Below are 26822 nucleotides of genomic sequence, written 5' to 3' on the forward strand. Positions count from 1 at the left end.
CAAGGCTCCCAGACCCTCCTTGAGTGGAGGCCACAGCAGCTGGAAGCAGGTATCTGGGATTTATTTATCTTCTATAATTAAAACTTTGTAGCCTTGAGCAGAGCCCACAGCCAGCTAGGGCAGGAGGGAAGCTTGGCTTCCTCCATCACCAGGGGAAACCTAAGCCACCTGTTCGCTCCAGCTCCATGGCCGCCGCCATCTTGGTTGGGTTTATTTGCATACTCGCTCCTGATTGGCTTGTGGACATGACTTGTAGGCGTGGCTTGTGGGTGTAGCAGAAGTATGGTCAATTTGCATGTTTCTCTTTTATTAGATAAGATTGATTTCAGAGAAGAAGGGAGAGGGAGAGAGAGATAGAAACATCAATTATGACAATCATTGATTGATTGCCTCCTGCATGCCCCACACTGGGGATGGAGCCCACAATCTGGGCATATGCCCTGATTGGGAATCGAACCATGACCTCCTGGTTCATAGGTTGACACTCAACCACTGAGGTTAACGTGGTTTTAATGTTGGCAATTTTCAGAGGACTCCAGAGCCATTTGTTGCCACTGTTATGATTGCCCAGACTTTCATGGAGTGGTTTAGAGATGAAGACAGTGCTAGGCATACCATGTGTACTAGATTTAGCTAGTCTAATCTGGTCTGAGGAGAGAGAGAACTAGCTACAGATGGGGCATTAGTGCATCACATATACAAATGTACTTAGAGGCATGCTTCCTCATTTCCCTTTCTATTTACTGCTTCCAAGCAATCACTAGTTGGAAGACCAAGATTCTAGTTCCCTTGTTTCCCTCACAAGCTCAGTGATGATTTAAAGCAAGGGTCCTCAAACTTTTTTTATAAAGGTCCCGATAGGGTTGTGGGCCCTATGGTCTGTGTTTCAGCCATTGTAGTAAAAACAGCCATAGATAGTACATAAACAAATAGGCATGTCTGTTCCAATAAAACTTTATTTACCAAAATAGGCAACAGGATGGGCAGGGTTAGGTGACATGTAATTGAACTTGTAAAGAAAGTTATTTTCATTGCAGAAAGTTTAGGAAAGGATAGAAATCAATGCCAAGAAGAAGCAGGCAGTTTATTATAATGGTCAAATGCAAGGTCAGCCTGCCCGGGTCAGGGTAGTGGGACCTTGAGCAAGTAACTCTTTAATTTATTTAAATGCCAGCTACTTAATTTGTAAGATAGGAATCACTGCAGTATATTCCTCATCGTGCTAATGGGAGAATCTAATGGGATGATCTAGGTAAGAACTAGAAACCTAGTAAGTACTCTGTGTTTGTTAGCTGTCAGAGGGAGGCCAGCAGAGCATTGTGGGTGAGTGTGGGCTCAGGGGCCCAGCTCTGTCACTTGACAACTGAGACCAAGAGCAGTTACTGTGCCTCAGCTTCAACTGTAGTAGTCCCTGCCTTATATGGGCACTGTCTTGGGTCAGGCTGCTATAACAGACATACCATAGCGTGGATGGCTTATGTATAACAGAAATTTACTTCTCACCATTCTGGAGGCTAGAATTCCAACATTAGGATAATTGGGCTCTGGTGAGAACTATTATCCAATTGCAGACTACTGACTTCTCATTGTAGCCTCACATTACAGAAAGAGGGCAAGAGAGTTCTCTGCAGTCTTTTTCATAAGGGTTCTTATTCATGAGGGTTCCCCACTTGGACCTTAATTACCTCCCAAAGTCCCCACCTCCTAATACCATTACATTGGCTACCCAACATATGCATTTTGGGAGCATACATACATTCAGTTCATACAGTGTTATGAGAATTAAATGAAGGAATACACTCAAAACACTTAGAATAGTGCTAATTTATTATAATTATTCCAGCTGTTGCTTTTTTAAATTGTTAGTATATTATTAAGAAACTAGTGGCCCTGCACACGAATCCGTGTGCGAGTAGCTCGCTTCCCCTTGCCTCAGCTGGCCGCCCTGCCCACCGCTGCTCATAGCTCTCCGCTGCACGTAGCTCACTGTCCCACCCTCCTGTAGCTCTCTGTTGCAGGTAGCTCGCTGCCCTGCCCTCCTGCTGATCGGTTGTTACGTGACAGCGTTCTGATCAATTTGCATATTACCCTATTATACGTATAGATAACTGTCTCATGCTTGAAATAATCATTTCTAACATGTTGGAATATTTCCTTCTAATAATTTTATATAGTTGAGACCATACTGTTATTATGTACTCAACTATTATTAATAATTTATCTCCTTTATTTGGTGTTATATGTTATCATGTTTCCATTGTATTAAAAACCTTTTGCTAAAAAACCATTTTATTTGCTCTGTAACTATCCATGGAGTGAGTTTACCATAATTTCCTTAGTCTTCGCCCCAGGCCTGGACATGTTGGTGGTTTCCAGTTATTGAAATCTTAAATAATATTGCTGTGAATGTCTTGGGCACATAGCTTTTTGTATATTGTTGGATTCTCTCCTTAGGACAGTGTCTCCAAAGTGGAATTACTGGGTAAAAGCATATGTGTATATTTAAGTTGCTGTATACAGTATGTGCACTCAAATTACTTTCCAAAATGAATGCACCAATTTACAGCACTGCCATAGAATATGCCTTCACCAGACATCAATTTTCTCCTCTGTCAAGTGAGGGTACTAAAGCCTGCTTGGTCTACTTTATACAATTATTGTGAGAACCCAAATGTATATAGCCATGCTTTGGAAACTGCCAGGAGATATATCACTGTAGTCATTTCTCTTTGGCGACAGCCTCTGTTTAGGCCAAATGAGAAGAGATTTTTAAAAAAGAAAAAGAAGAGAAATAAAGATGGCTCTAGAAGACTTCAGAATGAAGTATGGAAAGGAAAGGGTTTCTGGCCTTAGCTGCCAGCACTAATTAAAGCCTCCTATGGAGTACTTTTCCTCGAAGAGAGGAAGGGCAACATGTCACATACCATAACGTGCATATACATGAGTAAATAAATTGCCAACCAATACATTTTTAAAGGGAGCCCATTACGCTTATTTATTGAAGCTTTCAAGTGTTACGTCGGATCCTGCAATGAAGTAAATTATTAAGCATCTGTGTATCTACTCCACAAAATAACGTGGCTCTTTCTTTGGAGCTTTGCTTCTATTTCAACTCCGAGTCCTTCTTTTGGGGCACTGGACAGTTGTTTATATTTATCATTTGAGCTCCTCTTAACACAGTGCCAGAGATCTCCCACCCCTAGTCTGTGCAACAACTCCTTTGCACAGCAATTCTCTGTGTCTGGTCAACGTGACTGTTGAAAATCAAAGTACTGTTGATCATATTTACTTTCCCGTGGCCTCTTTCCCCCAATTCTCCTGTGTTTCTACGGCCGTCTCTTAACTTCTCCTGAAAGAAGATTGTTTTCTTTCAGAAGCTGGACATTGGAAAGAGCTGACCTGGAGTTTGAATGCAAATGGGGTTGTCTGTCATATGACTGCATCCCCGACCTACAGAGATTTCACTTTCAAAGTGAAGGCAAAAATAACTCCACGACTTAGTCAAATGAAAGCAAATGAAAGGGCTAGAAAATTAGGAAAGGGTTCCAATTCTATTTTTATCAGTGCTCTAGCTCATTGATTTTTAGGGAATTCAAGTTGACATTTTGATTCTATCATCCCCAGGTCCCCTGAAGAAAACTCCGTGGGGAAGGGCAGTGGGCTTCAAAGCCATGGCAGCCTGCTTCTGCGTCTGGCTTGGCCAGTTGGTGCAGGATATCTGTGGGCAAGGGACTCCACCCCACTGATGCTCAGTGTCCTCAAATGCAAAAAAGGGGGGGGACAGAAGCAGTACTTAGCCCATTGGACTATTGTGAGGATGAACTGAGCTGGGGTACACATGTCAAATCATTGTTCCCTTGGCGCTCACACTCTCCCTGTATAGAATTCTATCCATCCTCGGGGCACAGTCCAAATACCTCCTTTCAAGTGAATTGTTCCCTGACCCACCTCTGACATCTTATATCATCAGTTACCTACACATCTCATGTGGCTTGTCACCTATTCTGCCCCTGGGTTCTTTGTGTCAGTCTTAGACACCAACACTTTTTATTGCTAACCCAGAGTGATGGAAACGTAGCTCTATTCCAATAAATCAATGTTCCTAGCATAACCAGCTCATTGAGCAGGGCAACGGTGCTGAAGAACTGGAATGGTGAAGCAGGCCAAAGTTTGTGGCGAGGAGGCAGGTTGCCATTTGTCAAACACAAGACCTGGCATCTCATTTTCTCTGCTTGGGTGTTGCTAATGGGATCTTTTCCATGGATCTAGTCTTTATCCCCTCAACTAGAGTATAAGCCCTTTGTGAGCAGAGATCAAATCATATGCTTCCTTACTTCTCTCCTTAGGATCTGACATACTATTTGTAGTAGATTTACCAAGAGCCTTCCAACCCAATTTTTAGAGATCTCTGGATTGCCAGAGAAAATTTATGTGTTAAGCAAGGAGGAAAAGTTGGATGCAATGCATAGGATTTATTCAGGAAGACAATCACAGCTCTTAGTAAAATATGAAAACAACCCCAGGCAAAGTTTTCCACTGAAGGAAAGTTACATTACCTTTTCATTCATGCCTTCATCTGCAGATACAAGGTGATAGCCTGCTACTGTACATGTCTCTTCTCTCAAAAAGTTTACACTCAAGTTGAAGAGATAAAGTCTCAAGATTCACAAAAATGATCCTGGCAGCAGTCCCTGGATTAATGAAAATGAGATGCCAGCTCTTGTGCTTGATAAATGGTATGACTCATCTCAGATCAGGTTGGGTTCTCATTAACTGGTCGCAAATCTGTGTCCCTCATTCATCCAGGAGCTCTTCAAGGGCAAGAGCCCTGCATTAATCATCTTTCTATTTCTGTGTGTAGAACAATGCTTGACATTCATTCATTCATGGATTCATTTACTCATATTTAATGAGCATCTACTATGCATCAGGCTTAGTAGATATCCATCTTGGCTCAACTCCCTCAAGTCTTCTGTCCTTCTAAAGTACATCAAGGTCTACATCAAACAAATGCCATTTTAATTCAATTGAACAACACATTTTTAAAAGCCCCTACTATGTGCTAGGCAATAGGGATACAGCAAATCCAATGGACACAACTTTCACCCTCAGTCAAGGCTTTCACTCTAGCATGGGAAGACAAACAATGAATGAACAATAGGTATCCCAGGAAATATCTGCTTTTACACACTCAAATCCAACTGCTCTTTATCTGGGCCATTCTTCTAAGTTGCTTTGCTGGGTGACTGGTCTCAGTTTATGCCCCTTCTAGTCCCTCCAGTCTGATCTGCCACCTGGGCATGACCCAGCTTTATGTTCTGTCCCTGGCTCCCAGTTGGTTTGGCAAACTCTGAGCAGTCTTTTAGGTAATACAAGTCAGCTCAATGTGTCTCTGAGGGCCACCCCTACCCATTTACCTCGAGGGTGTGGGCCCCCAGGCGGCCTATGAAACAGTGTGTAGTAGTAGACACTCGCTTTGTAGTTGCTAAATGAAGGCATGAATGAAGAGGCAGCGTAACTTTTCTTGCAGTGAAAAGGTTTGCCAGGGGTCAGCCTTCATGTTGTGATGAGTCTAAGTGCTGCAATTGTCTTCCTGGCAATAGAGCCCTTTTAGCACTTGTGGGTGAGGGGGTGGGGGGAGCCCTTAAAAAAACCACTTTAATTAGGCAATTATGACAATTAAATATTTGAGACTCAGGGTTCTTAATCCCTATTTGATTTCCACTTTAATTTCCTAGTAATGTACGCCCCTGTTCTCATTGTAATCTTTGCCTTTGAATTTGTGTGGAATGCATTTGCTTAGATAATTGCTTCTCTATAAGGCTCTCTCTTGTCACGTTCACATTGATCTGACAGTAAAGGGAGGGGGGACATAAATTTACTATCATGAGGAAAATTTTTAAAGACTGGTGAATACCAGCTTTCTCATTATGTCCCATTAGCGACCATGAGATAAAGAGGTGACAAGAAGAAAGTATATCTGACAGTTCTCTTCAGAAATCACATCAGTGTGTTTTCTCTTTGTCAGGGTCCCTGAACTTAAGATAGAACTAGAAGAGGTCACGAAGAGGAGAGAAAGAAGCAAACACTGATTGAGTACCTACTAAAGTGTCAAATTTTGTGGTAGACATTTTGCAGACACAACTCCTTGGGTTGTCATAATCATCCAGAGAAGTAGCTACTGATTTCCTTATTCTACAGGGAAGGGTCCAAGAGTACATTGTCCAGGGTGACTCAGCAAATTAGTAACCAAGTTCTCATCCAGGTTTTCCCGAGAGCTCAAGTTGAAGAAACAAAGTCTCAAGATTTACAATGCCACCTCCATTGTGCCACCTCCATTGGTCTTGACTTCAGAAGCTCTGTGAGCTCAAGCAAGCTATTTAAACCCCTTGAGCCTCAGGTTTTTTTTATCTGTAAAGTGGAGGATAAAAGAACCTTCTCTGTGAGAATTAAAATATGTAAAACACTTGGCACTAGATACACAGTAGCTTTATAATTCAAACAATAATCATCATTATTATTATCTTTTATCAGAACAGGGTCTTGCCACTTTATAGGCACAGAAAGCACTGGGAAGTAGCAATCTGATATGACCATTGAAACACAGGGCAAGCACCTAGAGCAGCGGTTCTCAACCTGTGGGTTGTGACCCCTTTGGGGGTCAAACGACCCTTTCATGGTGGTCGTCTAAGACCATCAGAAAACACATATATAATTACATATTGTTTTTGTGATTAATCACTATGCTAATTAGGAAGATTGAGAACCACTGACCTAGAGGGTGGTGGCCTCAGACCAGGCAGCAATCTGAGTTGAGCACCCCAGGCCCCTGGCACTTGTAGACCCGAGTGATGGCAAACCTTTTGAGCTCGGCGTGTCAGCATTTTGAAAAACCCTAACTTAACTCTGGTGCCATGTCACATATAGAAATTTTTTGATATTTGCAACCATAGTAAAACAAAGACATATTTTTGATATTTATTTTATATATTTAAATGCCATTTAACAAAGAAAAATCAACCAAAAAAATGAGTTCGAGTGTCACCTCTGACACGCGTGTCATAGGTTCGCCATCACTGCCCTAGATGGCGCTCAGTTGAGGCTCTCTGTTTTTCTTATTGGGCATAGGCTGGGAGGCAGGGGCAGGAGTTCAGGGCAGGGGTGGGAGTAAGGGAAGACAGTGTCTGGTGACAGAAGGAAAACCTGAGGTCCCAGACAAGTCACTGAGCAGGGCCTCCAGCAAGGGCATGGAGGGTGGCCACAAGACAGGGGTCTGGGTATTAGAGCTCTAGGGTGTGAGGAAAAGTTCGATTACAGGAGCAAAGTCCTAAATCAGAATCTATTTTTTCATGGCTGATGGGTCATCCCCTGGGTTCCAGGCACTAGGCTTGGGGCTGAGGATATAGCAGTAAACAAGATAGAGTTACTGCCCTCAAAGAGCTCCAGGACTATGAGGTGGGAGAGTCAGGCACATTAACCAATTTCTGTAATACAACATGATAAATAACTCTCATAGTAACACATATACCAAAAGCCTCAGGAAGAAGGCAAGAGAAGCAGTTACTGGAATCACCAGCAATTAGTTGTTTGAACTAGCACACTCAAGACAGAGACTGATGGGTAGCCAAGTTGCCAAAGGCTACATCAAGCTCCTTAAAATCACCCCTCCCTGCTTCAGCTGGAAATAGGCCCACAGGAGAGGAGCCAAAGTCCTCAGCTGGGGGGATGAGAGCGATGGGAGGGGCCAGTCTTGGTAGGTGTTCCTCTGTCCCCCACACCCTACTCTAATATTGTTTCTACAAATGCCCTCACACCTACTTGGCTTCATTCCTTCCCTTTACAAATACCAAGGCAGAGGTGAGGCCTTTGATGTTCATAGAGCTCTCGGTGTCCATTGTGATTGAAGCCCTGAAAATATTTACAAAGCTACCAGATTGATGGCTTCATGTCAGGTCTCACTCAGATCAAATATAGGCTGCTGGCTTTGTGAATCACCATGCGTAGTGCTGAGAATGGACAAGAAGCATGCGCGACATCAAAGACATTTCCTGCGTCTACAAACCATACATGTTTTCTGGAGTACAGGATGTGATGGTAGCAAAGAAAACACACACAGATGCATGTGCTCCCCTATATCACAGGCACACAACCATGTGTTTGGGCTCACAGATAGACCTTTGCACTCACATGCTCCTTATTTCAGACACACACAAGCACGTGCCCACACACATGTAAACACAGTCACAGCAATCCTCACTATTATTGTGGCCTTTAGCTGGGACTGGCTGATGGAAGACCATCCTAAACCCAGCGGCCATGTTCACTCAAATGCCGTGTTCAGTGCACCTTTAAAAGCCCAGCAAGCTCATTACAATGCTATTACCTGGCATTTGTGCGGAGATGGGTGTGATGGGCCCAGCCACAGAGGCAGTGGAGCCTGTCTGCCTGCTGCAGCGGCCCACCCAACACATCCTTGGAGAAAACAGATAGCACTATGTCTCCACACCTGAGATGAATTGCTCCCTAGCTGCCCTCCTATTTTCACATCTGAACGCCACTGATAAATCTTTGAATTTGGGGCAAGAGCCTTAAAATTCTAGGACCCCTGAGTTCTATTCTGTCCTCTGTCCCTATCTTGTTTTGTAGCTTTGATGGGACACTTCCAGCTCAGCACTGCTCAATCTATGATATGAGGACAATGGTCTAGAGCTAAACTATCTGTGCATTAAAAACTCTGAGGGAACTTACAGAAGTAGGTAAAATATAGATTCATGGGCTTCAGACCTCATGAGTCCAAATCTCCCTGGGTAGAACCCAAGTATATGTATTTCCACAAGTTTACAGAGAGATTCTGACACAGATGTGTGAGCCAGAGTTTGGGAACACAGGATTCAATGTTTCCAAACCTTCTCTGGTTTTCTAGATGCAGCCACCTCAATGTCAAGTGCTTCCCATTAAGATGGGAGCATATGTGCAGAGTTTTCTAAAGAAGCTTTACATTGGTTATCTATTGCTGTGTAACAAATTATCCCAAAACTCAGCGGTTTAAAACTACAATAAATATTTGTTGTATCAGTTTCTGTAGGTTAGGAACTCAGGAGTGGCTTGGATGAACAGTTCTGGCTCAATGGCTATTATGAAGTTGCAGTCAAGATGTGGGCTGCCATCATCTGAAGGCTTGACTGGGACTGGAGGATTCTCTTCTAAGACAGCTCACTCACACAGCTGGCATCTCAGTGCTGGCTATTGACAGAAGCCTTAGCTTCTCCTCATATAGGCCTCTCCGCAGGCTGCTTGAGTGTTCTTACAATATGGTGGCTGGCTTCCCCAAAACAAGTAATCAGAGAGACCAGGGTGGAAACCACAATACCTTTTATGACATAACCTTGGAAGTCATACCCTATACTGCTGCAACAATCTATTGGTCACACAGATCATCTCAGTTTCACTGTGAGAGGAGACTACACAAGATGGTGATACCATGGGGATCACTGAGGGTCCTTATTGGAGCTTCATGGAGAAAAAGTTTGTGAAGGCCAGGCCTTCAGTAGGAGACATGTGGGCATGGATACCCTAATGGCACTAAAATTGGTAAGATATTGGGGCAACCTACCAGGCTCTAAAACTCCCCACATTTTTCAATTCCCTAACCCGTGTCTGTCATCCTTTTGACTTTATGTATACATCCAAGAGGGCAAAGGCCTCTCATCTGCAAGCACAGCCCTTATTAAGTGGCTCACTCTGAGGAGCCCTTTGCATACGCTCCCCAAAAGCTGTAGGCATTGAAACTGAACCAAAGACACTGGCCCAGCTATCTTCACTGAGAGAGAAACCAAGCACTCTCTATTGCTCCTCCTCTTCTGACTGCCTTTTGCTCTCCCCTGGCCTTGTCTAGAGATTTTGCCATGGGGCTTATGTACATTATTGATTTAACCCTCATATTAACCTTGACAGCTTGGTATCTTTATCCTCATTAGTAGACAAAGAAACTGAGACTCGGAGAGACCAAGCGACTTGACAAAGTCACACAGCCTTTTGGAGTTGGGAATCCAGGCAGCTTGGCTGTAAGCCCCAGGAAGAGGGGACCAAGTCTGTACTCAGGCTTTCAGCAGCCTCTACCTCAACAGACCACCCTCCCAGCATCTGACAGGAGCACGGGTGTCTCGCCAGCAGGGAGGTCCACCGGAAGTCCCCCAGGGCAGTAGGTCCTAAGTAAGCAAGAGGTTTAGAGTTCCTCCAGGGCAATGTGGCTTCCCCACAGAGGTTGGCCCCCAGACCTGGCAGCTGGAGAGTCCTCGGTCGCCCAGTTTTGAGGGGCCAGGGCAGAGGTCATGCCCTCTTGTAACCAGAGAGCCCTGCTCTGCTGGGGCCACGTGTGTCAACGTGCTAATGTTTCATGATTGCGACTCAGTCTCTCACTTCGACATAACCTCCCAGAGCAATCATTGCAAAGCGATACCTGCCGGCTGCCCTCTGATTATTTTACAGCCCTCCCAGGCTCCAGCTGCACCCGCCTCTCCTCTCTGGTTTCTTTTTCCTCCCTGTTCCTGGCAGGTGGAGGGGGGTTAGGACAGAGGAGTAGGAAAGGAGGGAAAAGTTACTCTCTCTTTTCTACCACCTCCTGACCTCCCCAACCTGGGTCCTCTCTCAGGCACAGCAACCTGGTTTAGAGAGATGCGTAGTATTTACCCCACACCTACACTGTGACAGGCTTTGTGCTGGTTCCTTGGTCTATATGACACACCAAGTCCCTGCGGCAGCCCTGGAAAATGGGGGGCACTTTTCCAGCTGTCTGGCTGCTCACTGCATCCTCTGAATTGAAGGAAGGCTCAGGGTGGCAGGCTTAAAGGAGACCCCAGACATCACTTTTGTCCAGTGACCTCATTTTTAGTGGTGGCTGGAAGTCTCCTTCCCAGAGTCAAGCAACTCTTTAGCTGCCCAGTCAGGCTGAGAAGCCAGCTTTTCCTTTGCCTGGTCCAGGGTCTCTCCAATCCCCCAGGCTGCCTGTCATCATCCTGTCATTAGAATCATACCTATAGAGAACAGCGAGGCAAGGTAAGGGCAGAAGTATGCAGATAAGTGTGTAAAACATTTATTTGAACATGTATTTTTTTAAAAACAAACCAGCACATAAAAGCTATGAATACTTTGGATTTTGGGGGGTTAAGATGTATAAAAGTAAAGGGGGGGCATTTAAAATAAAAATACTAAATTATAAGGTGAATGTATGAGGATATGGAAAAATTCACAAAACTGAAGTTAGGAAAATGCCAGTGCAGGACATGGGATCTGAGCCACAGGTCTTGTGTTCGAATTCCAACTGTTTACCAGCTGCCTGATCTTGGGAAAGCCTACCCTCTATTGCCACGAATCTATAAAACAAGAACTATATAGCAGGGTTATTGTGAGACCCAGGTTGTATTAGGCATGTCAAGCTCCATAGAGTCTCTCTCTTTAAAAGGAGTGTGCTAAGAGTGAGGTAGATGGGTACTCAGCGTGTGGTGGGTCTGGAATGTCAAGTTTGCACTTGGTGTAACATGAGCTCTGGGAGCCGCAGAGGTGATGGTGGGCTGGTCTTGATCTGCTCTGGTTGTCATGAAGCTGGTGGAATATGAATCAGGTAGTGAGCACTGGATGGATCTGGGCGAGTCCCAGAAAGCTGGCAAGCAGGCTGTGGCCCTTATATAGAGAGAGGCAGCTGGAGTCCCTGCCTTGTTTGTTTTCTGACTTTGAATAGACTGGACACTATGGTCACAGACCTCAGAGGGCTTGGGAGAGGTGAGAAAGTATTTTGCAAATAGAAAATACGAATCCAGGCAGAGCAGGAAGCAAGTGCCTGCTGCTAGTCTTTGTCCTCTGGGGGAAGTGAGGGGGAGGCTAGTGAAAGGCCTGAGGCTGTATCTGGAGGATAAGGTTGGTTCAATGCCCGGCAGGTTTCCTGACTCAGACAGAAACCTGACTGGGGAGGGAAGCTGTAGGGAAGGAGGATGTTGCAGCCAATAAGGCAAGAAAGTAAGTGATAGATCTATATTTTAATGTTTATTAAATTTCCTCAGCACCACTTCCCCTAGTTCCTTGGTCTAGGGTGGAACCAGGAACCTGCCTTTTTATCGAGCACCCCAGTTCATTCTGATCCCCATGTTCTGCAGACCCTCCTTCAGAAACACAAGACTTTGACTAGGTCTGACTTTGCTGCTTATTAGCTGTATAACCATAGGCGAGTTACTTAATCTCTGTGAGCCTAAACTCCTCATCTAAAAAACTGACATAGCAGTAGGACATTCCTAGGAGGGTTGTTGTGAAGACAAAAGAAAATAACAGATTTGAAGGGACTTGCACAGGGACTGATATGCTTGAGGCCCTCAAAAATAGTATTTATTAATGAAACATGTGAGAATTTGGTTTTCTAAAGATTCTCTGGGAGAATTCCTCATTAAGAAATAGTCAAAACAAGAAAAAAAAGTCAACTTCTTGGAAGACTGTGTTTTCCTTGGGCTGTGAGCAAAGGAAACCTGAGAACTCAGAGCTGCCAAGTCCCCTGATAGTCACTGAGGAGTCACTGCAGGTGCCACGTATGCGAGGAGGATGGCATGGGTGTCAGGGAGAGTTTTGGAGGCGAGAATGAAAAGTGTAAACTGAGAAATAGAGAGTATTGGCACAATTTGGGGGTATGAATAAATTAGGGAAGAGAGAAAAACACTTTTAAAAAATCTGTGTGAGTTAGGAAATGGATTCTGTTTATTTTTTAAAAGAAACAACTAAAAAATCAAATGCATTTATAATTATTTTTGGCTTTGGACTATATTTCTTTGTCTATGACTCTAGGTATAGACTGGACCATAAGGTCCCCAACTGTATTAAAGTTCTGTATTACTCTTCCGGAAGCATTTGCCATCTATCCCTCATTTGGCTGTAGATCTACTCTCAGAGATCTCTGCTTTCAAGGTTCTTGGATAAAGCACTTCCCAAAGCCTATGGGTGAGCTCCACAGAGGCCCTGGCAGAGAAGGCTTAGGCTTAGTTAAAATACTTCCTCCAAATATATGAAGGATTTTCATAAAGCATCTACTGTGTAGGCGTTTTTTGCCAATCCCCCAGGCTGATCCAGAGGAAAATAACATGGATTTAGTTATAACAGTAGAAGAATGAGCTCAATTTGCAATTCAGTATAAAGGTTAAAAGCGCAACTCTGGAGGTAGATTGTTGGGATTTCTATCCATTTTCTGCCATTCATTAAGCAAACGACCATGGAAAAGTTCCTTAGTCTCGCTGTACCTGAACTGCCCCCTCTATAAAACGTGAATAATATTAGTACCAACCTTGTAATGTTGCTGTGATGGTTAAATGAGTAAATATTTCTATGGTACTTACAACAGTACCTAAAACACAGTAAGCATTGTATTAGTGTTGGCTGTTAGTTTAATTGATTGTCAAGGAGAGGAAACTATGAGATAAGCTCTCCATGGAGGTCACAATTTATGAATACCCTGCTGATCTCCTAGGCATAAAGGGAGTCAGTCATTTCAACCAGGACTTGGCATATCATTGTCCAAAGATGCAATTCACATATTATTGGTCCATACTGGCTAGAGCCATGGAGAGGGCCCAGTATAACCCCATCTTTATGTGCACAGCTCAGGTAAGCTAATGGCAGATCCATAGTGGAAGGCTGCCACATTTTGTGCCCAAGACTGTGTTTATCCCCACTTCATTTCTTTAAATTAAGTAATATACTCATACCCTCATCAGTTGGCAGCCAGGAAAAAAGAGTTAGGAGCCCCTAGGTTCTGTTTCTACTCTGTCTCACTCCATATTCTGTTCATATTCTATCCAACTTTTGACTGTTTACCTTTCCATTCTGCCTCCAGCCCTGCTTTCCTCTCTTAGAATTCAGCTTCCACCATTCAGACCTACTCAAAGGAACCAACTTTTGCTCATTGGACATTTCCTCCAATTCCTGGCTGCCTTGTTAACATTCCCTTTTAGCCTCTGAGCATTGAAATTTGTCGAGGTCTACACTGTCCCCCTAAATGGAGGTCGAATGTCCACCACCACTTCCCTATCCCCATTCCAAGTAGGGAAAGAAACTGAAAACCACTTTGGAGAGTTGCCTGCTCCCTGACTGAGATTCCCACCTGTCTTAAGATCTTAGGTAGGGCCAGCTGTGCCCTAGTAGCTCCAGGGTTGGATGGAATCCACTCCCAGACATCGTCACCATGCCAAGCACTGAGCGTTTCTACATGCCTCCCACTCCAACGAACCCCCTAAGCCTGTTCACAAATTCTGAGTCTGTTCACACACTCTGAGGCCTGCCTTCTGGACCAAGCACTGAGCGTTTCTACATGCCTCCCACTCCAAAGAACCCCCATAAGTCTGTTCACACACTCTGAGTCTGTTCACACACTCTGAGGCCTGCCTTCTGGGAGCTCAGTTTCAAGAAGTTTGTGATCCTAGTGGTCTCCATGCCAGGTGGTCTTGGGCCAAGTCACAGAAGCTTTTGGCATGTCACTTTCCCCCACATGGTCAGTTCTCGTGGCTCAGTTGCTGTTGCCAAAGGGAATTGCCCAAACCAGTGCTCCCATAAATGCCTCTTTGAGGCAAACACCTGGCATTATAGGATTGCGAAGGGCATCTCAGTTCATTCCAGGATTGGGTAGAATCCAAGGCCTCATTAAGTCTTTTCTAGGTGGGTTTCAAGATGCTGGAAATATGCTCTAATTTAACTGGGGCTGACATCTCTCCATGCAATAACTCCCCCACCTTCCCCAGCTCTGGGTTTGCAACCAGGATTAAGGGGACTCAGCAGTGGTTCCCTTTAGCAGCTCTAGGTATGGGAGCTGGAAAAGCTACTAACAAGCAGCTCACTTGGCCCCATCCCAAGTCCCAGAACTCCAAAGGTAAAGCCGAAATGGGCGGGTTGTTTTCTCTCTCTTACAGAAAGCAAATACTGTAACAAGGGCCTGCTCTCCATGGCAGTTACAACTTGTTTGACATTTGAGTTAGTGGTGCTGAAAAGAGGAAAATCCACCCTGGAGGAAGAAATGCTGTTTCTGTGGCTAATTGACTGGCTGACACCTCCCCCCGTGGCTCCCTCCCTCCAGGGCCCGCCAGGCTGCCTAGCTGGGTTATTTGCCACGGTTGATGGCCTCAGCAATTTATTGCACCAGGCCAGAAGAATGCCATGCTGCCAAGTCTGCAGCATGCTCACAGTGGTTTACCGGAGCCATTCTCCTGCTCTTGGTGGGCACATTAGCTCTCAAACAGGAGATTGTCTGATTGCAGAAGTGGAATCCTCTCAAGTAGGCTTTTCAGTAACTGGTACCAAAGTGGGCACTGAGTGTTTACAGGGGAAAGGCCTGACAAGGCAGTTCTGGAGGTTGTCCCTTTCTCTTCTTCTTGGGGGACATGTTCGCAGGGGACTTGTTGGCCCACGTGATAGACCACCATGGGAGTCCGCCTCCTGCCCCTGGAGGCAGCAGCCCAGTCTTCTCTGCTCTGGGCTTCTTCTTGGGGGACATGTTCGCAGGGGACTTGGCCCACGTGATAGACCACCATGGGAGTCCGCCTCTTGCCCCTGGAGGCAGCAGCCCAGTCTTCTCTGCTCTGGCTGGGCCTGCTAAGTGTGACTGTCCCCTGAGTAGTAGGTCCAGCAGAAATTCCAGGATAAAATTAAAGTCATCTAGTTTCTCAGACTTGGCCTATATGCAAAGTACCTAAGCGAGGAACTGAATAAAATGTAGATTCAGATCAGTAGGTCTGGAATGGGGCCTGAGATTCTGCCTGTCTGACAACTTCCGAGGTGATACCAATGCTGCTGGACCCCAGACCACACTCTGAGTAACAAGGGCCCAGAATAGTTTCGCAAATCTACCCAAGCACTGGACACCTGGCAGGGGCGGGGGGGTGGGGGGAGGCCTCCCGGCTCCCAAGATTCTAATTTAATTAGTCGGGGATTGAGCCAGAGCAGAGTTTTTGTTTATTTAAATCTCCCCAATTTACTGGGGAAACATATATACAGGTTGTCCCAAAAAATGTATACATACTTTAACAGCTGATAGCTCAATTTTGAAAATAAAATGTATTTTAAGAAACACTGCCTTTATAATTATTTCTATTATAATGTGTAAACATTTTGGGGGGACACCCTATATACTACAGGTTTGAATACACATCAACAATTTCTGGAAAGATGCACAAGAAAAGGTAACAGTAGTTGTTCCTGGGAAGGGGAACCGGAGGACTGAAGTGATTCACTGTGTACCATTCTGAATTCCTTGCATTCTTTGAATGAGTGCCTTTTTAAAAGCATGAACACAATTTAAAAAGGAAAAGAAAAGAAAAAACTCACTGGGTAATTCCTATAATCACCAAGTGTTATGAGCTAAATTATTTACCCTCAAAGTTCATATGTTGAGGTCCTCGGTACCTCCAAACAGGATTGTATTTGGAGACAGAGTCTTTAAAGAGGTCATTAAGGTTAAGTGAGGTCTTATGAGTGGGCCCCATTCAATTAGCTAGTGTCCTTATTAGAAAAAGAGTTAGGAAACATATAAGAGCAGAGGAGATCATGTGAAGACATAGGGAGACGATGGCCATCTATAAGCAAGAGCTGAGCCTCAGAATGAAACCAACCCTGCTGGCACCTTGGTCTTGAACTTCTAGCCTCCAGAACTGTGAAGCAATAAAGTTCTGTTGTTTAAGCCACCCAGTCTGTGGTATCTGTCATGGCAGCCCTAGCAAATCAATACAGCAAGTTTCACCATCACTATTCCAGTGGTGGAAGCAATACATCTGGGACAGTGGAAAGACTAAATCTGCTCATGACCATCTTGTCCTGTTTGGTGCAGGTCAGTCTGCTTCTGGCCCTCAGTTTCCTCACATATCAGGAAAGGGGGTTCACCTACATGAGCCCTACAATTTCTTTATACTCAGAAGAAGTATGTATTTTAAAAAAAGATAGAAGAGGGCAGTGTTGTTGAGTGACCATATATTACAGCCTAAGGAGTTTTCAATTTTTTAAGCAGGAATCCATTTTTAAACATAAACCGTTATGCAAAAGCCCAATATATAAGTAAGTTGATTGAAATGGAGCAGCTCTGGTTGAAGTAGCTAATGTTGTTTCATTCCTTTTACTTTATGGCAGACCCTACATCACCTCTCCATGAACCATTAGGGATCCTTGGCTGATAGTCTGAGCACCACTTATTGGTCTAATCCTGTCATATTTCAGCCACGAAAACTGAAGCCCAGTGCTGTTGAGTAAGTCACCTCAGAGTCACCCAGTGAGTCAGTATGAAACCTGGGCTCTATTCCTGGCTGTCTAGCTCATTAATCTTTTCTCTGCATTTTGTGAGGCATTAAGAATACTTTGGTGTTGCTGATAGCATATAAACTATAACTTCTATTTTTTTTTCCTATAAAACATGCTCAATACTTATTTGCATGAGGCAATATTTTACCTCAGAGGAGCTGATTATATCCACCCCAGGTGTAGATATAGGTGAGATTGTAAACACCAAGAACAGCATGACTCACATTAAAACTCCCCATTCTGTTCTGAAACTGAGCAGGCTGACCAAACCTCTAGGGCTAACTTCTTTCAACTTCGTGTGATTATGTGGGGTAAACAAAAGTGGGGAGAAAGAGACAGTAGGCCAGATAAAGATTCTCAACTAGATTTGAAAGAAGGGAAAGTAACCAAAATATATCATAAGAAAGAGGCCTCGAGGAAAGAAAACATCACATAATATAGATTCTGTGTTTCTTGGCTCCAGCTTCTATTTCTATACCTTGTTTCCTTTAAGAAAACCTAATTTCACCCCCCCTCAAGCTGTCTCCTGATTGACTTTCATTTGATATGGTTACTTGATAGCACCTATCAGTTAATCCTTCCATATGGTTAACATTAAACCACCAATCCATGCTCATTTCCCCCCTTATGCTCACTAATTTCTTGTGAAGATTATCCTTCCAGCTAAATTACCTTCATTCCTTTATCATCGCATCCACGTCTCCCCTGGCAACTGTAAGAGTTCTGGGGAATGGGAGGCTTGTTGGAGCACTTCCTCTGTCTTGACATACTGCACACTTTGTCTTTCCCAGATTAAGCGAGAGCATGGCCGGGAATAGGGGCTTTACATTCAGTGACCTCTTAAATTTCCTATAACCTAGGGACTGGTTATGTGAGACCTTGCTGTGCTGGGGGGTCTTGCTCTCAGAATCCTCTACTTCTTCCCTTGACTCTGAGGCTTAAAGCAAGACAAACAGTCTTCTGTGTTGTCCTAACCCTGAAGCCAATGCCATGAAGTTATTTCCTTTCGATGGTCACGGATTTTGATTCCTAAATACCTCGCTGCCATTGCCCCCGAAAGAATCTGATCTGGCCCTGTGGGCCCAGCCTTCATGTTTAGAACAAGACCTTTTCATAAACTAAGGGTACCAAGCAAGATATGAGTATAGGACTAGGTTAACCAGATCCTTTTGACATCTAACTCAACCCCTAACCTAATTTACTGAGTTTGACCAACCAACTCCATTAGCTTTCTGATGAAAAACCCCACAATCTATGAGAATTTCAGGTTTAGACTGGTAGGCCCTTGACCCTGAAGAGTCACAGTAGATGTAAGGGGTCCCGTGCTCCTGGTGGGATATGCTTTGGGCCCTATTATGTTAAAATTTTGAGCACTAGTTTCAATTTTCTGCTCTTGGGTTGTTTATCATTTAAGCAAAACACCCATTGGCACCAACAGAAGCAACCCCGTTATTTTTGCTTCTCTTACTACTCTTGTTATTTCTTCCTGCCCAAGTTGGCTGCACACAAACCCAGTCACACACAGTGCAAGCAAAGATAGGATTCCTGCCCCAAGGGTTCAGCAATCTCATATTTTCCTCTATGCTGCCTCTATTTTTGTTCCAGTGTACCATGCGTTCTGAAACCTGAAACACTTTACTGTGCATTGTTTGGTAGGAAAGACTTGGGTTTTATGGCTGTGGGTTATAAAAGGTTTTTCTTTCCCCCTCCACTGCTTCTCCCGGGAAATTGAATGGGTGTGACTGTTACCGATGAGCTCTGCTGGGAACGTCCAGGCCACCACCGTCAACTTTCAGCCCCAGCCATGACTCTTTCCTTTTTGGCTACTTCCAGGTCCTAATTTTGTCCCCCTCTGGCTGGCTTTGTTTATTGGCATTAATGTTTCATATTAAAATTTAATATTTAACTTTTGCTTTCAATATTTAATGTTCTGCATCTTACATTTGGATGTCTCCCTTCTGGGAGCGGTCAGCTGCACTGCGTGTTGCAAGAGCTAATCCTGTTGACTTCCAGTAAAATGACCCCTCCCCCCTCATTTCTTTCATTGTTCACTATCACTCTGCATTCACATCCATCATGTAAATACCTGCAGAACATTTCTGCCTTTGGCTCATGCATTCATTCAGCACGTATTTATCGAATGCCAACTCTGTCAGATATTATACAAGGTGCTGCTAGGGACCCACAAAAGGAAACAAAGACTCGAGTCTTACCTTGAGAAAGTGAGAAAGAGAATCCTACAAGTAAGGCGACAAGTGTTAAAGTTTTGTGGGAACAGCTAGGGGGGAGAGAGAGAGAGAGAGAGAGAGAGAGAGAGAGAGAGACTAGCTCACCTCAGAGACTGTGGAGGGTTTTTTGTTGTTGTTTTAAGAGATTTCATCTGAAATGTGTTTTAGAAGAAACAGACGGGCTTATCAAATTAGATAAAGGGAAGAAGGGCATCCTATACACCCTGGGCAAAGGCATTGGAATATAAAAGCATTAATGATGATTAATGATGGTGATGATGTGTTTGTGGAATGGTGAGGAAATTGATTATTACTGGAAACTGGGCTGAGTGTGTGGGAGAGGGAAGAAGGATGCAAAATCAGCCCTAGTGACATAGTTTGGTACTCAATTATGAAAGACTTTGTAAGCCAAAATAGATAGTTTGCACTTAATCACTTATCAAATAAGCCAGTGAGAGATATTATTATTACAGGTGAGAGTCCTGGGAAACTTCTTTTACAGAATACGGTAGAAAAAAAAACAACAACCCTTGTTGGAGGGAGATCTGGATCCAGAGTATAGACAACATAGTTAGCTTCTTCTGGGTGGGATGAAGAGAACTACTATTTAAAATACCTACTTTTGAGGAATTTCAAATACAGCTAGAATAAATAAGGCAAACACCAAGAACCAATTAGAAAACAATTGGGCATATCACCTAGTGCCTGATTGTGTGACAAGAACATGAATTACCGTGGAGTCGGAGAAGGATGAGTTATATTTCAACCACCTTTCTTTGGGGGCTTCCCCCCTTGATGACGTTCACCTCCCCAGATCACTGCCTCTTCTACCATAAATGGAGCTGCAGGGTCTCTTGGAGGTAAGAATAAATAAAGGACAATGCACAAAAACAAGCTGGGAACAGAGATCTAGAGTTTGGTAACTTGAACGGACCACAGAGTGAACAAAGCAAGAAGCATACTAAGGTACAGGTGGATGAGGTAGGACCATTTGAGACTAAGGTTGTGCATCTTAGATTTCTGCTGAGCTAATGTGTCTCGCTGAGCTAATGACAAAAATTATTTTTTCAATTTTAATGAAAATATTTTTGTTTTTGCCAACTTTTGCAAAAGGTTGCTTTTTGTATAATTCATGAATACATAAAGTAGAAAGTAAAATCCTCTCCTACCCCAATTTTGAAAAATGACCAACAAAGCATATGCACTTAAAACATCTTCTATATAGATATATAAAAGCCTAAGGGACCGTCCAACTATCTGACCGTCCAACTGGTAGCTATGACTCACACTGACCACCAGGGGGCAGATGCTCAATGCAGGAGCTGCAGAGCTGCAGTGACTTGGCAGCTGTGGTTCTCGGGTGAAGCACCTGGAACCAGAGAGGAGGGAGCCCAATTCTGGGGTGTGTCACCTGAGAACCATCCTCTGGCAATCCAGGAGCCCTTGGGGTATGTCAGAGAGCTGGTTTTGGCCCAATCCCCACAGGCCAGGCTGAGGGACCCCACCTGCCAGAGAGACCCTGTTCACTCCGCAGATGACCTTTGAGCCACGGAGCCGTCCCAGGTGCGGCCTGCTGGGGAGGGACTGCAGAAGGTTGGCTCCAGGGCATGTCCAGCCCATCTCATCCAGTCCCACCCTGCCGGCTACCTTCTAATTAATTTCCTTTCAATGTGCACGAATCCGTGTACTGGGACACAAGTATATAAATAAGTATTGTCAAATGAGCTGAATGTTAAAGGCTTTATGAAAAAATGAGACTGTCACACTTTTGTCCAGGCAGTTGGTCATCTAGCACAGCCAGGCATTAGTAAGAGAATGTGCTGGAACTGTAAGCTAGGAGTAGAGCTCCGTAGGTTTCCATAAGGCAGTAGTTGGCAAACTCATTAGTCAACAGAGCCAAATATCAACAGTACAACGATTGAAATTTCTTTTGAGAGCCAAATTTTTTAAACTTAAACTATGTAGGTAAGTACATTGTTATTAACTTAATTAGGGTACTCCTAAGGCTTAGGAAGAGCCACATTCAAGGGGCAAAAGAGCTGCATGGGGCTCACGATCCGCAGTTCGCTGACTACTTCCATAAGGTAAAATAAAGGCCAAGTAGATACTACAAGTCAAGGCAGGCTTGGAGCCTGAAAATGAGCTGGACCAACAAGTCAAGTGAGAAAACCATTATAGAGAACATCACAGTGAGAAGTCATGGAGCAAGTATCTATCTCCACGAGGTTTCTCAGATGGACAGTTTCAAAGCAACTGCAAGCATAGTAGGAGATATTAACAGGGACTGACAGATGGCTTCTTCTAAAGAGGATAGACTTCCAGAATAAGACCTCAAGGTCTTTGTCTCAGCTCTACCACCCATCAGCTCTATGCCTTGGGGTATTTATGCCTCTGAGCCTCCTTTTCCCTCATTATAGATATGGATAATCAGAATAACACCAAAGTCACAGAGGTGCAATGAGAATCACAAGACAGAGTCATTCACTCAGCAAGGTGTTGAGTACCTACTGTGTGCCAGACCCTCTCCTAGGATCCAGAGATAGAAAGCAAACAAAATAAACAATTTCCAGGGAATTCATAGCAGGTGAAAGTGTTTTGTATACTGCAGATTCCTAATTTAACACGAGCTGCTATGCCCCCTCCCCAGGCATAAAAGGACACCTGAGTTCTATGATTAACTTGTTGCATCTGAGCTGTAAGGAAAGCAGTTAAGTAGGGTTTCACTACCATGGGACTTTGAAGGATGCATAGGATCTGATTAGAATCTAGATAGACAAGGGGGGAGAAGGGTTTCTAGTAGATTGGTTGAATGGATGAAAAGGTGGGAATCAGTGGTTGTCTGGGAATAAAATACTGGTTTTCAATGGGATGGGCCACCCCTTCATGGAATCACATCAGCAGTTTACTTAGGGGCCTGGTCCTCTTCACACAAGAGACCAGGATCCCCATGGATGGGGTGGATTTTCCATCAAAACTGGTGCAGCAAGCTGTCCAGGTGCTCTGAGTAGCAAGGCACTGTAGGAAGGAAGCCTGTAGGTTCTGGAAAGACTCCACCACCACCAGGGCACCGTGCCAGCCTCAGTGCCCTTTCTCTGATCTATTGGGCAGATTGATTTTACTTTAACTTACAAATCCTTGACCAACTGGAGCTATAGAGATGTTTAAATGGAGGTCAAGGCTGGGTGAGAGAGGGTTTTGAAGTGTCAATCACAGAGATGGAAAAGGAGAAACACTAAAACTTAGGAAGCCACAACTGTGGGATCATTCATTACATGAATTCCATTTACTCACTTCTGTCAACCAGTAATGGCTGATATTTTTGCATGATTATTATGTTCCAAACATTAAGCTTAGCTTTTTATACATATTCTCCTGTGGAATCCTCTCAACCACTCTCATTCATTCAGCAAATACTTATTTGTTCTTTACTGTGAAAGACAGGTACTGCTACTATCTCCATCTAATGAGGAAACTAGAGCTCAGAGAAGTTCATTTTTCCAGGTTCACTTAATTAGTCACAGAGGTAGGAGGCAAACCTAGGTAATTTTTATCCTTTATGCTACATAATACATTATGATTCTGGCATATCATAGTGCTCTAAAATGTTAGCTGTTATCAGCATCCTTGTTATCCTTATTTTAAAGATGATGCCAATGAGGGCAAGATAGGCAACATAACCTGTTCAAAATCACACAACTAGAAACTGCCTGAGATGGGATTTGAACCCAGATCTCTCTGACCCTACAGCCTGCTCTTTTTGCTGCACAACATTGCCTCCTACAGGTGGATCTCCCACTGGCTCAGGAATCTTTCCCCTTTTTCTTTCATTCTCTGTGTACATCCCCAAATGTAACTATAGCCTCTTGTGTACAATTGCAAATACAGCAGGCAATAATACTTAAGGACTCCTGCCTCACTGCCATCTTTGTTACAGGACAACCTTCCCCTCTCTTCTGCAGCCCCTACCTTTCTTCACTCCCTGCCTTCCTGGCTTGCATTTGGTTCTCACTGGAAGTGCGTGCGCATTGAGGCCACACTGTTTTCACAGCTCCCAGGGAGACTGAGGCTGACATGATTGGACCCTCGGGCCCAGCAAGACCTGTATCCAGCATGTCCCATCCACTTTAGCTCATCCTCTCTCCCCAAACTCCCCCTGCCCTGGTCTTTCCCAGCGTGTGGTGGTGGTGGAGCTGAGCTGGGGAGGAGGAAGAGAAAAGGATGCCTTGGGGTTAACTGACTCCACAGGTCAGTCCTGCCAGCCTGGCTCTGCTGTCAGCCACGCCAGCCGACGGTGGGGCAGTGGACACTCTGGGGCAGCTGAATTCCCTCTGGATTATTCATGAGTGTACACCATCCCCTCTGACAGTCGCAGGTAAATCCCAGATCGAATTTTTCTCTCCCCCTGAAAGGGACCCTATCAATATCCCTGGGGTCAGGCAGATTCACCATCTAGCCTTTCTCACCTGGCCTGGGGGGTACTGGAGGCCACTTGGAATTTGCCAGTCCGGATTAGGTTTCCCCCTACGCATTGTGTCCCAGTGAGTGAGGTGGAGAGGGGGAAGCTGAGGGGGGATAGGAAAGGGGCTCTCAGAACTAAAGGTTTGGAGTAACTCTGGGTGGTTTCTGTATTTTTACAACCCATTCTATTGTTGCACAGCCCTCCCTGCACCCAGCCCCTGGCCCTCTAAGTTTTTGTGCGCACTATGCCATACTCATCCTCCTTAAATGCCTCTGCTCACATCACACCACATCTAAGGCCTGGTGGCTCTGCCTTGCCTGCAGATTTATCCCAGTGCACTGATGTATCCCAATCAAATCATCTAATGGCTCTAGTAACTTATGCCTTGAAATGGTAAGAGTAGCCATCTTTGGAAAAAATAAAATTATTTAAATCAATTAAAACAAATTTAAGGTCATCCCTATAGTCTCATGCTCATGTAATCACATTTTTATATGATTCCTTATCACACATTTTAATATGTCATCTTATCACACAGCCTAGCCATGCGTTCCTAGAAAAAGGAATAAGATTCAGTCTTCTCAACTACAAAATAAAGGTATAAAGGGGTAAAGGGTACACGACATGTGGATTCATTCATTGAACAAGTACTTACAAAGTTCAACACCTAGCAAATGTCAGAGCCAGGATTTGAATCTAGGCAATCACTGTACTTTGTTGCCTCTGAATTTGAACTTAAACACTTAGCACAACATCTGGTACAATAATAGTCAAAGCTATTATTCTCAGTCTTGTTTTCATTATTACATTTCAAACTCAGAGGAGTGCTTATAATTCATTTAACCTATTTCTTATATTTTCGCATAATTGTGCCAATTATAAATTATGCTAGTGCTTTGCGAGTGCTCCATGGTACTTACTATTTACTTTCATGCAAAATATTGTTTTGATTTCCATCAAATTCTGACTGCATCATGAGAACATACTGCACTCATGAGTATCTTCTTCCACATTTGTTTTGGTAGAAGAGTGAAAAAAAAATGCTGCTCCAAATAAAATTCCAAAGAGGAACTTCCTTTTCAAGGTCGCAATAAGAAAGTGTGATAAAGTAGCAAAGTCATGGGCGTTGGCAATAGATAAACTGGTGTTCAAATTTCCTACTCTGCCATTTATTAGCTGTGTGTGTTTGAGTACACTGCTGACCTTCTCTGAGCATTCCTTCCCATGTTCTATAAACTGAGAAGGTTGCCTCAGGTTATCATGCTGGTCCTTGTGTGTAAGTCAAGTGTGGGTACACAGTCTCATAAAGCTTTTCCTTAATCCAATTTTCTTGGGACAAGTTGCTAAAGAAAGACTATTAGGCTGGAAGCAAAGAACATTCGGTGACAACAGCTCTGAATTCCATTGCTAATAGAAAACCAATAATGAACATTGAACATTTTTCAGGTGCCCTAAGAAATAATTGGTCATGGATTTTCTTTCAAAATGTAAGGATTTTTAACCTCACACTTTGGGTATTCTTGTTGAAAGGTAGAGGGATAATTCATTTCCATAGACCTTACCCAAGATCTAGCAAACTGAGGTGAGAATTTCAGAATAAAAAGAGTCAAAAGGTTGTTTATCTGAAAGAAGCATTGAGGTCCAAATTTATTATGGAGCTTTGAGACTTTAATTTCTTCCTTTGAGTCATGGATAAATAAATGGATCTTTTCAAATAGAAAGACATAGATATCTTTTCAAATTAAGAGACATATTTTTGAGGGGGAAAGAGACTTAGGGATTATTTGGCCTCAAGCTTTTTATTTCACAGATGATGAAATTCAGCTTCAATAAACCTCATCTATAAAAGAAAGCTAATAATAGTACCTGCTGTGGGTATTAAATAAGGTTATGATTATAAACCACTTAACATAGTACCTTACGTGAAATTAGTGCTCAGCCAATGATAGTACCTAATTAGTATGATTTTGCTTAATATTTTATACTCACCTAAACCCATGTATATTAGTCTTGGCATAGACAAAGGAGAAGCTAGAGCTCCTCAAATTTATACCAGTGCTCTTTTTAAAATTTCATTCATCCAACAATTATTTGTTGGCTGTCTACTAAGTTCCATGTACTTTTATAAACACTGGGCCTACAATGTATTATATACAACTAGGGGCCTGGTGCATGAAATTCATGCACTGGGTGGGGGTCTCTCAGCCCAGCCTGCCCCCTCTCACATACTGGGAGCCCTCAGGGGATGTCCTACTGATGGCTTAGGCCCGCTCCCTGCTCCCCTTGGAGCCGACTCCACCCCTGCCCCCTCCAATCGCCAGCTCCACCCCTGCTCCCTCCTATCACTGCTCCTCCCCTGTCACCTCCGATCACCGGCTCCACCCCTACCCCCTCCGATCACTGGCTCCACCCCTCACCCCCGCCACCTCTCCCGCCACCTGCCTGGCCAACAGGCCTGGACACTTCAGCAGCAGGGCTGAGGGGACTGGGCGCCGCCATCTTGTGGCTATGGGTGCCGCCATCTTTGTGGTGGAGTAACGGTTAATTTGCATATTACTCTTTTATTAGATAGGATGGAATATTATTCAGCCACAAAAAGAGAATGAAATCTTGCCATTTGTGACAATATGTATGGATCTTGAGGGCATTATGCTAAGTAAAATAAGTCAGACAGAAGAAGATAAATACCATATGGTCTCTTTTAGGTGTGAAATTAAAAAAAACAAGCAAACAAATCTGAGCTCATGGATATGGAGGACAAATTGGTTATTTCCTGAGATGGGAGCTGGGGGTGGGGTGGGTGAAATGGGTAAAGGGGGGCAAAA

Source organism: Myotis brandtii, unplaced genomic scaffold (assembly GCF_000412655.1).
Source record: "Myotis brandtii unplaced genomic scaffold, ASM41265v1 scaffold399, whole genome shotgun sequence".
NCBI classification, from domain to species: domain Eukaryota; kingdom Metazoa; phylum Chordata; class Mammalia; order Chiroptera; family Vespertilionidae; genus Myotis; species Myotis brandtii.